Source organism: Diadema antillarum, unplaced genomic scaffold, assembly GCF_040938485.1.
Source record: "Diadema antillarum isolate AM-2024a unplaced genomic scaffold, OU_Dant_1.0 scf00000007, whole genome shotgun sequence".
NCBI lineage: Eukaryota > Metazoa > Echinodermata > Echinoidea > Diadematoida > Diadematidae > Diadema > Diadema antillarum.
Window position 1 is genome coordinate 4,665,118 of NW_027270896.1, and position 12,466 is coordinate 4,677,583.

The 12,466-nt window shown below is 37.9% G+C and overlaps 1 protein-coding gene across 1 annotated transcript in view; it reads right to left on the reverse strand.

Annotated features, from left to right (window-relative positions):
- Positions 1–12,466, reverse strand: part of LOC139716794 (monocarboxylate transporter 13-like) — a 64,066-nt gene that overhangs the window by 14,108 nt on the left and 37,492 nt on the right. The window lies entirely within an intron of this gene.

Here is a 12,466-nt window from a genome sequence, read left to right on the forward strand (position 1 = left end):
TGCTGTCTCTATTCGGGTAAGACAATAAATATTTGCTAACATTCCGCTGATCAGCGTTGACTCGAAGTCCTTCCGAAGTTTTGCACTCTCTATTGGAGGTCGAGAACCTCTGAGGATAAAACTCCCAATCATTAATTGAGTAAAGGTGCGAGTATTAGAAAACACACATACAACATGTCCAGATCACTCGTCCACTTTAACCACAGCACTCCCACTAGAGCTCAACGTTCAAATGTATCTTTGTCACGAACATTACATTATGCAAAGTGACATGCAGGTCAAAATCACCGAAGTTTGTCTGTATACGATAAACTCCTCCTCCAACGTTATATTTGTGTAAATTCAACAAACATGAACATCAATTCCACGGGGTTTGCGGTAAGAATTTATGGTCTATACGTCATATTTTAGTCGCAACTATTCTTGAACTGTGGTTTCCTTGTTCTTAGTTTTTCATGTACTTTTCTTTCATTCAAAAAAAAAAATCCTTAATCGGATGCGACGGATGGTATAACAAGTTGAGGAAGATTAATGGCCTGAAACCTCAAATGAATGTCTCATTATTCTGTTGGCTCTTCTCTCTATGTGTCCGTGTGTGTGTGTGTGTGTGTGTGTGTGTGTGTGTGTATGTATGTGTGTGTGTGTTTGTGTGTTTGTGTGTTTGTGTGTGTGTGTGCGTGTGTGTGTGTGTTTGCAGTTGATAAGTCGACCATAATGGTAAATCAAAAAAAAAATAAAGTTAGGATTGAGTGTTTAGTATGATAGCTACAATAAGGGCGCTAACACACTTCCAAGGTGCTCTTACACAGTGGTGTCAAGGAGTGAAAATTCGATTTTCATGCCGCACTATCCAATACTAGCAAAATAAAGAAATCAAAGATTTTCTTCTTCTTCTTCTACAGAATGGGGAAAACATGCACAAAAGCAAAGTCGAGCATTAATGATATCCTAACAATGTTTCAGACGTATTATACTACAGTTACATGCTAGGTCTAATCTGAAAATGTTGGTGACTTCGATTTGGGTGATTTTGAAAATGCCACGTGCTTTCATTTTTTCAAAAGTAGAAGTGAAGCATATTATTACACTCCACTGCTGGCCACTTTTTCGTGACTGTGATCTCTAGTGTGGCGAACACTTACACATGCAACCGGTCCAGGATGAAGCTAAATCACGAAGCCATACGTCATGAGCATCTGATGGAAGAATGCAACTCTTGGCAAAAAGTGGCGTCGCCGTGAAGGGCGCATAATTGTGAACAGAACTAGAGTTGGCAAAAGGTCTGGAAAGCTGACAATAAACAGCCAATTCTAAACAAAGTCCATCAAGTGTGAAAGACACACGCACACACATACACACACAAGAAAAAAAATGTGGAATTTGCCCAAAATGCCGTCACGATTCACCTATATACTGCGTGATGCAAGGCATTCATGTGTTCCCTTATACTCGTCGCTGTGCAGCTTTACATTTTTTATATACTACTGCCAGTATACTGCTTGGTGTCATTTCTAGGGGTCAGAGTCATGATTAACAAAGAATTGGTAATTCGAACTTGATTATGAAATATCACCACAAGTCGTCCAAATATATATAGCTTACCAACGAAAAGTACGCTTTTGATTCCATTGATGGATAATGCAGTGTACGTGTATATTCCTTCTTTAGAAAGGAATTTATCTGCATTCTTGAATTAATTTCCTTTAAGAACAAGAACAATCAATTGCTTTCTTCTGCTCTTTTCCAAGGTTGTTTCAAATAACCATTTCTCTGTAAATATATACTCTAAAAAGCTAATATCAAAATATCGTCGGCTTTGCTCTCTGTATTAACATAGATTTTGGAGGGAATTTTGTGTCCATACATTGCTGGAAGCAACATTTGCCTGTAATTTGAAGTCAAATATGTGTTAAAAGTACGGTAAATGGTACAATTATGCAGAATGACATGCTTATTGAGCTTTTTGAAAATATGGGCATTAGTTCTTAAGTATTGACAGCTGAATCCTGATTGGATATTACTGGTTGCCATGGCCACAGGAAAAAAACTTTTTTGAACAATAATCAATAGAAATGTTTGTTTTTAATTCACCTATCTATAAAAAAAAAACTGAACAAAAAATACCAAAGTTTGCAGCAGTTGGAGGCATTTTTGGATTATCAATCACCTGTATACATCTGGTTACCATGGTAACCATGCACAATATTTTAACTTACAATGTATCCCATTGTTTTGCTGACATCTCTAGCAACATATATATATATGGTTTTACGGTGTTTTGAGGAATTATTCATGAAATGACTGCAAAAAACTGTGATTATGTTGTGATTTTCAGTGCCAGCCGTAACCGACCCCAGTCTAGTTTCTAGTCGTTTTTATTTCGTTTTCATCTCTCCGAGTTGCAGCTTGCGCATGTGTAGAAGCCCACTTTATTGTGCTAAGCCGATTGAAGGCGCATACCAAGTGATTGCGACGCCCGAACGGTTTGGGGTCACAATCACTGGGTATGCAACCTCACTCGGCTTGCTGCAACTCGGAAAAAATATACACGAAATAAAAACGGCTAGAAACTAAACTATTCTGACCTCAGCTAGTGAGTTTGCTGGCAAAAACCCTTGTTTGCCGAGGAAAAAGTCTGCGTGCGCTAAGACTACTACACGCAGCACTGGCGCCTGTAGCAGTGCTAGTGGTGCGGGTAGTCTTGGCGTGCGCAGACTCTTTTTCGAACAATAAGGTCTTGTCGCAACTAAAATGGCCTGTAAAATTTTATTGATACCACAATTTCAACTCACATACTACCTGGGGGTGTTCCTGGAGGTCCCATCTACCACTCTGTGTGGTCAAACCTTTTCTGCGGGGTGGGTTGAACGAACTCCTTAATTAAGGCCCGTACAGGAATTAGCGCCTTGACTATACCATTAATGTGGCGTGGGTGTGGTTATGTTTGCTGTCTTATTTTCTTATTTTTTTGCTAGTGGAGTGTTTTTCCCCTGACGACTGGGTAATGGTCTGACCGCCCCCAAACATCTGTTTTTTCTTCCTTTACCTACCATGCTTAAGTAGGTTTATAGCTTATTTGTCAACCACTTCACTGCATATAATGGATATTTGCCAAATCCCCTGTGCATGATTTGCAAATTTTGACATGATCAGGGTGACCTTTGACCCTGTAAAAGGTGGAACAGTTAGGGCAGCATTATCAACAGGTATAGGTGTATAGATTTGACTGTGATACATTTACATACCAAATTTGAAAAAAAAAAAAAAAATCGGTCAAGAAACAAGGCCAGCGTCGCACACACAAGCAGACCCTGTTAAATTTACCTGTTCATGTATAAAGACGGAACAAGCGAGGGCACCACCACTAAAAACAATAGGCCTCTTCGTTTTACCATAATGCACCTTCATGCCAAATTTGAAGATGATCTAAGAAGAACTGCAGCCAGTATATAGCGCTCACAAGAAAATCTCTGCGGCGGACGCGGCGGCGAAATCCATAGTATCCTCCGAACTCTGTTCGGGGGATCCAACAAGAGTACTCAGTAATTATATAACATAATGATTTCTTTCCATCAACCAAATGGAACATTCAAACATCGGCTCTTAAGTGACGTCACAAATCTGAAAAGGATTCATGTTGTGATTCTCATCATCGTTGATGAATCGGCTGTTGTTCACATGATCATGTTGAACTGACAAGACACAATTAGTAGTATGTATAAACCTGAAATCAAAGTAGCATAGAGGTACAAACTAAAGTTTTGTTGAAGTTGCCGACGCCTCCTTTAAAAGACCCCTCTTGAGCAGCCCCATGTAGTGCTGAGTATACATGGTTTCTAATGCCATGACTGCATTAAAAGCATTGATGTACGCTGATAGGCACGCCTCTTTGATGTGCCATTTTACCTCTATTCCTGGTCACAATGCATGAAAATAATATGTAGAAACCCATTCACAGCGCCATAACAGAATTGGCTGAATGAAAAGGTGGTCTGCCCTTTAAAAACCTCAGGGCGACGATGAACTTATGCGATAATGATTCGAGTCTACTTCAGCAAGAACCACTATTCACGAAAAGGTGAGATTTAGGAGACAAAAACAGCGCAACGCTGTGGGCGATTATGTATAAAGGGAATCTGTTCACATTTATCAGGTACATTATGGAATATGGCGCCTCACTTTGTCAGTAGGATTAAAAAGGGGGAATGGAAGGGGGATTGTGGCTTGTAGAGAATTGAGCTGGCAGGTAGAAGGTTACATGAAGTTCAGTCAGCGCAAATGACGAATTTCGTCTGCCGAAAGTTGGGAGAACATTTTCGCTGAATCGGATGCTTATAACATCTTTCACGCAACTTCGTCGATAACTTCGCTAAAAGACAGAACGGAATTTTCTGAAGACTGCATAGCTTTTCTGTCTTTCATCTCTTGCGTTTTCGCTCCTATGTATTTCTTTTAACCTTACCAACACACCTGCTCCTGTGAGTCGCTTCCGTAATAGAGTATCGATCGAAGCAAGCAGTCTCCGCTGGGCGGAATAAATGCAACATGCACGAAGGAAGGAGATTATACGACTACTGCCTGCGGTTTTGGATACTGCCCGATATAGACATGAACGTATTGTGACACCTTTTTTCCTGTCACTTGCTGTTGTCCTTGTTGTTGTTTTGAATTTTTTGTTTTTTCTCAAAACTGATGCGAATGATGAAGTATAATCAACCAGTAAATCCATCTATATAGTAATAATAATGATTATAATAACAATAATTATGGTAATGATAATAAATCTAATAATGATCCTCAACAGTGCAGCTGCTTTATACTGCAGCGCAACAATAGGAATCTCCTGTCTGCTTAAATTTTCTTTTAATCATACACACCCAAAACAGTTATAAGTGAAGGGTTCGTTCGCAAAAACCGATAAGTCCATTTTTGAAGATTTTGAAGTACGGTCTCTGTCATAGAATACAAAATAATACCTTTTAAATGATGTATTTGTCACTACGTTATATAAAGGTACATTTTTGAAGTTATGGTCAAAAGAAGCAAAAATTTTCTTATTATTCTCTTTATTTTTCTTGACCTTTAATCGCAAATATCTCCATTCGGCAAATATGGACTTATCGGTTTTTGCGAACAAACTCTTCAAGTTTACAACAGGATCAACTTACTAAGATTTGTATTATATTATTAAAAAGAATATTATACACAGATTGCACCATATAGTGTATGTATGTATGTATGTATGTATGTATGTTGTATTATATTATTAAAAAGAATATTATATACAGATTGCACCATATAGTGTATGTATGTATGTATGTATGTATGAAACCTTAGCCTTTCAAGTCACCTGCGCTTTACGATTGTCTTGCGCATACTTAGCATACACGAATTTACGGATTGTCCGGGTGGTATCTCGTGGTAATGCAACAGTAGGCCTATAGGGGAAAAGCTGGGCACCTTGAAAAACAAAAAGTGCGCTGGCTTTGCCGCTAAGTAAGCTCATGTTTGCCATGATTTTTCTTCGGTTATCAAGAGGAAAAGGACCAGGGAGAATGAACACAATGTCGACACTTTTTGCATTCCTCCGAGTTGATGTCTCCGCGCATGCGCCGTACAAACCTCTTTCGCATGCCTCCGAACTCGAGATCACCGCTTCCTCAATTCTGTTCATTATGGAAATTTTCCTTCTGTGACGTCATCTACCTGTTGAGACTACACAGGGGATTCTTTCTGAGAAGAATTTACCGAAGGGAATCCAGGCATTGATTTAATTACGAGACTGACGGTCTCAAACTGATGAATAGAATTAGGACAATACATCCTCCCATTGTATGCCGCTCTTTCGGAAATTGAATTAGGAATATAATGTTAAAGATAAGAAACTGTGTATGTACAGTATACAACAGGAGGATCCGGGGTGAAACTAAAAATACCTGTGCAGGACTTCTACAGCAGACTAATTCATGTAGGCCTATCGTAGACCTATTTGTGTGTGTAAAATAGTTCAAGTATGAATGGATCTGCTCGATCGCGAGTGGCCATGTGCAGATTCTTCAGCGTTGTGACAGACATTCTTATGACTTCTGGAGAACAGCTTCGTAGTGTATATTCGACACTCGATCGGGTACTACAGAGTGAATAAATGGTTTCAATTACAGAGAACGCCTTTCAGCACAGTGCCTAATCGACACCATTAGGAATCCACACTTTGACTGTGATGTCATTACAGATGGGAAAATAATGACAAGCGTTAGTATACAAATGATGCACAGGATAGAGTGCGATAGTGGAGATGTAGCGCACTCGAGGGTATTTACAATTGTGAAACATGCACGAGGCTTCGCCTCGTGCATGTTGCACTACGTTGTAAATACCCGAGAGTGAGCTAACAGCATTTAGCAAACTAACAGCATTTTTCACGTACCTTTGTGGGTCAATACCAGTCAGCTATAAACGTGTAGCACTCGCTCAAGAGTCAAGATGTCCGAAGATGTTCGTCCCAAACATTTACGCACGTCGCACTCGGAAATTCCGCACATATAAGTACTGTACGTATAAGAGTATACGTACGCCACACATGTTATGCACACAAGAAAGGCCGGCCGGCAGCCCGAACTAGAAGTTGTTTACAGGATTGACAGCACGTATAGTAGCGCGCGACGCACTTGTAACAACTGATTGAGTGCGCACTGCTAGTGTAAACATTGTGACGTCAGGCCGTGTATGTAAGTGAGAAATTAATGCACGCACACGTGACTCATTTCAGCGCTTCCAATTGGCTACATTCTTGAACCCATTTTATGATTCTACATAATGGCACCCTATAAATGGTCACTGTTGCCCTGTTGCCTACGTACAAGTTGACTAATTAAAAGAAATGTAAAATAAACAGGTAATACACACACACACACATACACACACACACACACAAACAAACAAACACACACAAAAGCCAATCAATAATGAGAGAAGAAAACGAAAGTTTACTTTGAGCGATTTATGTGTCAGTGCGCTTAGAAACGCCTATTCGAAGCATTATATGGTTGTTATCGATTACTATCATTATTATAATGCTCTATTATACGCTTGTTATGTTATGGTTCCTCCACTTTTTTGAGGCGAAGGGGCAAGGTGAACCGACAAATTTTCATCTCTGCCGAAACTTGATATCCCTGCTGATATCGGTATGGAGAGACTAGAAATTGAACTTTGACACATGTTGATACGTCGCATGTGAAATTATCAGTTAACATCTTTCCTATCGAATTGATGCTTTTGAACATCAATGGAAATACCCCCTCCCCCCCCCCAAAAAAAAAAATGAGAAACGAAGGAAACCCGCTGCATTCCAATGACCTAGTTTTTGACGATTTTGTAAACAAGGACATAATATCTCGGAGATTTCAAGAGCTTATTGATAAGGGAAATAGCTGCGTTACTGCCGCGGATGCAAACATTGCAGGACGCTTGACGCTCGAGAAAGCCGTTGTCATAAACTGGAATTAAGCATTTAACCGGAGGGCCAAACCCCAAAAAGTCGCTTACTTAACGAGTGAGTTGCACTCTCTCTACAAACTAAGTAGACCATGCCTATTTTCAAGTTTTTATTGTAACAAACAACATTCCACTGGTCTACCTCAAAAAATTTGTTGCGAAAGCCTCCAAATCCAAGATGGCCGCCATATTTACTGAATTTGTTATTTGAAAGATAGAATTTGATTGAAAGATCAGATTTCAACAAATGTGATGTCATATGAAAGAGAATAAAATTTTCCACAAGTTGATACCATTTTTGTGGGTTATTGTGATAAGTGGATTGAGATTTTAAGGAAAAAACACTCATTTTTTGATATTTTTCTGAAAAAAGGAAAATCATGAAAATGCTTGATTCAGCATAAATCAGAGAAAGACTGAAGGATTATCTTGAAACGTTTCAAGAATTTTGTTTGACATATAATTAATATTTGGAGAAAATTAGGGGTCAGTACCGTTTTTGGTTCAGGAGTTATAATGTCTCAAACTTGAAAACTCACTATGTAAAAATGGCCACTTTAGTTGTGACAATACCTTGTTGGTCGTAAAAAGAGCCTGCGCGCGCCAAGACTACTACACGCACCACTGACACTGGCGCTTGTAGCAGTGCCAGTGGTGCGTGTAGTAGTCTTGGCAAACGCAGACATTTTCTTTGACAAACAAGGGTTTGTGCCTGCAAACTAACTTTTCATACCAAGTGGTAGCTCAGGTGACACTGATTGCTATTATTTCAAAGTAGATTGTTCTGAAGCAGATGAGATGAAGCAAAAATATCTTTCAAATAGAGGTAGAAGCTTGAAACAACCTTGCTATAGAAAGTTTGAAACAAAATCTGGATCAATCACTCGAAAAATTCAAGATTGCAGGCCATCAAAGCTGACATAGTGTATTGCGCCAAAGTAAATGTATCATTTCGATTTGATACAATTTTGTCTGTTTTGCTGTCTATTTATATGGTTTTTATATATTCTGAACATTTTAATGCTATTTCAAACCATCTTAGGTTTGTACGGGGATATTTTTTTTTTCAGAATGCACCATAAATATTTCTAAAAAAGTAAAAAAAAAAAATTAAATTAAAAAGTTCATGAAAACCATGCAGAAATTAACATCTTTCCCATATAATCAATATTTGGAGAAAATTAGAGGTCAGTATTGTATTTGGTTTAGGAGTTATAATGTCTCAAACTTGAAATCCCATTTTACATAATATGCATTTACACGCATCTCTTCCCAAAGACGTCACAGAGGGTCAAATCCACGATCGTGCTTACTTTTCGAGTTCCACTCTCTCTATAAACAAGACCATACATAATATTAAGCATACTAAGCAATGTTCCGTAAGTACACCTCAATAGATTTGTTGCAAAAACGTCCAAAGTACAGATGCGGTCCAATAGGGCCGCCATTTTTATTGAAGTTAACATTTCAAACATAAAATTTGATAGAGACATTGGATTGCAACACATTTGATGTCATATGAAGGAGAGTAAAACTTCCTAACAGTTGATACCACTTTAGCTGTGTATTGTGATAAATTGGGGGGGGGGATCCATATTTTTACATTGTCTTGAAAAAAGGAAGAAATGTGAAAATGCATGATTTAGTATTTATCAAAGAAGAACTGAAGAATTATTTTGAAACCTGCGATTGAGATTGCAATTTACTGAGATTGAGACATAATTCATATTTCTGGAATTACAGGCAATATCATACACTATTGACAAGTTAACGTCTAAAACTTGAAAAAATTGCATTTATGCATTATACATTTTGCATACAATGTGTTTATATGGTCACATGTAATACTGTAACGGTCTAGTAACTTGCAAGTTCCTGCAAACTAACTTTTCATGCCAAGTGGTATAGGTGACGCTGATCGCTATTACTGTAGCATTTCATCATAGTAGATTGTTCTGAGGCAGATAAAATTGAACAGAAAGTATTTTCCAAAAAGAGATAGGAGCTTGGAATTTGGCACAAATTTTGCCAATGTGTAATATTTAGCGATAAAAATAGTATCCACACAAAATTCAAGATGGCCGTAATTAATCGAGGTTGTCGTTCAAGGCATTATTTACCATTAGTGCACGTAAAACAAAAACCCAGCTTTACTTAATTCCTCAAACTAGTTCTAAACTGTGAGTTAGGGATAGAACAAGTAATGTACAAACTGAAATCAGTATAATTAATGCTAAATATTGTTAGATATACTAAATACATCTGATAAGAATGTTTTTTATATACTAAATTGTCAACAGTTATGGCTATGGTTTCTTGAAAAGCAATGGTGATATCTCTGTATGTTTTAGGCTTTATTATAATTTTTTTATATGGTAGAATGTTTTGTAATACAACTAACCTGCACATATAAACCGAATGTGATATCTCTCCCAATGGTAAAATACCTTTAGTGTGTTGCGTCAAAGTTAAATCTCAACTTATTACTTATAATTTGATATATTTTTTAAATCTTCTTATATTGCTGTCTATTACATGTTCCTATACATCCGAACGATAATGTGCTAGTGTAAACCATATTGAGGGTCTTTTTTTTTTTGGGGGGGGGGGGGGTGGAGCTCATTCCAGTGTTAGGGTAAGTCCCAATCTTTGATAAAAAAGAAATGCTTCTGTATCAAAGATATGCTTTTTTACTTGTATGTTACTCTGCTGTTGTAGAAACGCCTGAATGATAATGGTATATGTGTAATAATGTCTGATCCGTAGATGTCCTTGAAAGCCCTTCTGATCCGAACCCCCCCCCCCCCCCCCCCAAAAAAAAAAAGGAAATCCGACATGGCGGCAATTTCTCAACTTTGTTATGCGAAATGTGTTGTGCGAAATTACTTTTCAGTATATTGTTCGAATAAAATTGTCCAAATTGATTATTCGTGCTGTATATTCACATTTACAAATAAGCATTCTGAAACTGTATTTTCTGTTACCAGATTTTTCTTACATTGTTTTTAGGCTGATTTCAATGTGTCACAATTGATCTGAGCTTATGGCATTGGTAGATGCTTTCCCATATTAGATATCAGGATCACTCGAGAGTGAAAATGTTCATTTTCACTCATTTTAGAGTGACCTCGGGGATCACTCGAAGAGTGACAAGTGATCCCTAAGGCAGGGCTCGACACTAACGGTGGTCCGGTGGCCCGGGGCCACCAAAAACGCACGTCGGGCCACCAAAATGTCAGAAATGAAGAACATAGGTGGCCTGATCGGGCCACCCAAAAAGATCGGATATTTGCCTTTGGGCCACCAAAAATAAAAGTTAGTGTGGAGCCGTGCCTATTAAGGTCACTCTAAAATGAGTGAAAATGAACATTTTCACTCAAAAGTCACTCCAATTTCACTCTAAATTCACCGTTTTCTTGTTATTCACTCCTCACATCAAAAGCAAAATCTTCTACTCGATTTGTTTTTTTTTTCTTTTTCGGAGAGTAGAATATCACTGGTTCTAAAAATGTGTCCATAAAAACCTAAGACAGTTTAAGATAGCACAACAGACAAAATTGTATCAAAAACGAAATAATACATTTACTTTGGCGCAATTTTATACACTATGTCAGCTTTGATGGCCTGCAATCTTGAATTTTTTGAGTGATTGATCCAGATTTTGTTTTAAACTTTCTATAGCAAGGTTGTTTCAAGTTTCTACCTCTATTTGAAAGATATTTTTGCTTCATCTCATCTGCTTCAGAACAATCTACTTTGAAATAATAGCAATCAGCGTCACCTGAGCTACCACTTGGTATGAAAAGTTAGTTTGCAGGCACAAACCCTTGTTTGTCAAAGAAAATGTCTGCGTTTACCAAGACTACTACACGCACCACAGGCACTGACAAGCGCCAGTGTCAGCGGTGCGTGTAGTAGTCTTGGCGCGCGCAGGCTCTTTTTACGACCAACAAGGTATTGTCACAACTAAAGTGGCCATTTTTACATAGTGAGTTTTCAAGTTTGAGACATTATAACTCCTGAATCAAAAACGGTACTGACCCCTAATTTTCTCCAAATATTAATCATATGTCAAACAAAATTCTTGAAACGTTTCAAGATAATCCTTCAGTCTTTCTCTGATTTATGCTGAATCAAGCATTTTCATGATTTTCCTTTTTTCAGAAAAATATCAAAAAATGAGTGTTTTTTCCTTAAAATCTCAATCAACTTATCACAATAACCCACAAAAATGGTATCAACTTGTAGAAAATTTTATTCTCTTTCATATGACATCACATTTGTTGAAATCTGATCTTTCAATCAAATTCTATCTTTCAAATAACAAATTCAGTAAATATGGCGGCCATCTTGGACGCCATCTTGGATTTGGAGGCTTTCGCAACAAATTTTTTGAGGTAGACCAGTGGAATGTTGTTTGTTTCAATAAAAACTTGAAAATAAGCATGGTCTACTTAGTTTGTAGAGAGAGTGCAACTCGACCTCTGTTTTTAGCTTTTGGCCCCCCGGTTAATTCATTGACAAAGAATTTTGAGAAAGCTAAAATATAGTCTTACGACTCAGTTGGAGCCATATGGTTTAAATATGGGGTAATTCGTCCAGATTTTTGCTTGATTCGCTTTTCCTCCTCCAAAAACGTGCCATCAGAATTATCAATAACGCTGGATATCTATCTCATACAAATGAATTTTTTCACAAGAATAGAATTTTGAAATTGCCTGACTTGTTTGATTACAACCTAGGTATTTTCATGTATAAATACTCCACGAATGATCTTCCTGATGTTTTTCTTCATATGTTCAAAAGAAACTACTCAGTTCACAATTATCCCATCCGCCAACGGGACGCTTATCACCTTCCACGTACTCGAACAATTTTCGCGATGAAAACAATTATGTATGCGGGACCGAAATACTGGAACGATCTCCCCTCTGAACTCACAGGTTGTTTATCACTATCATCCTTTAAA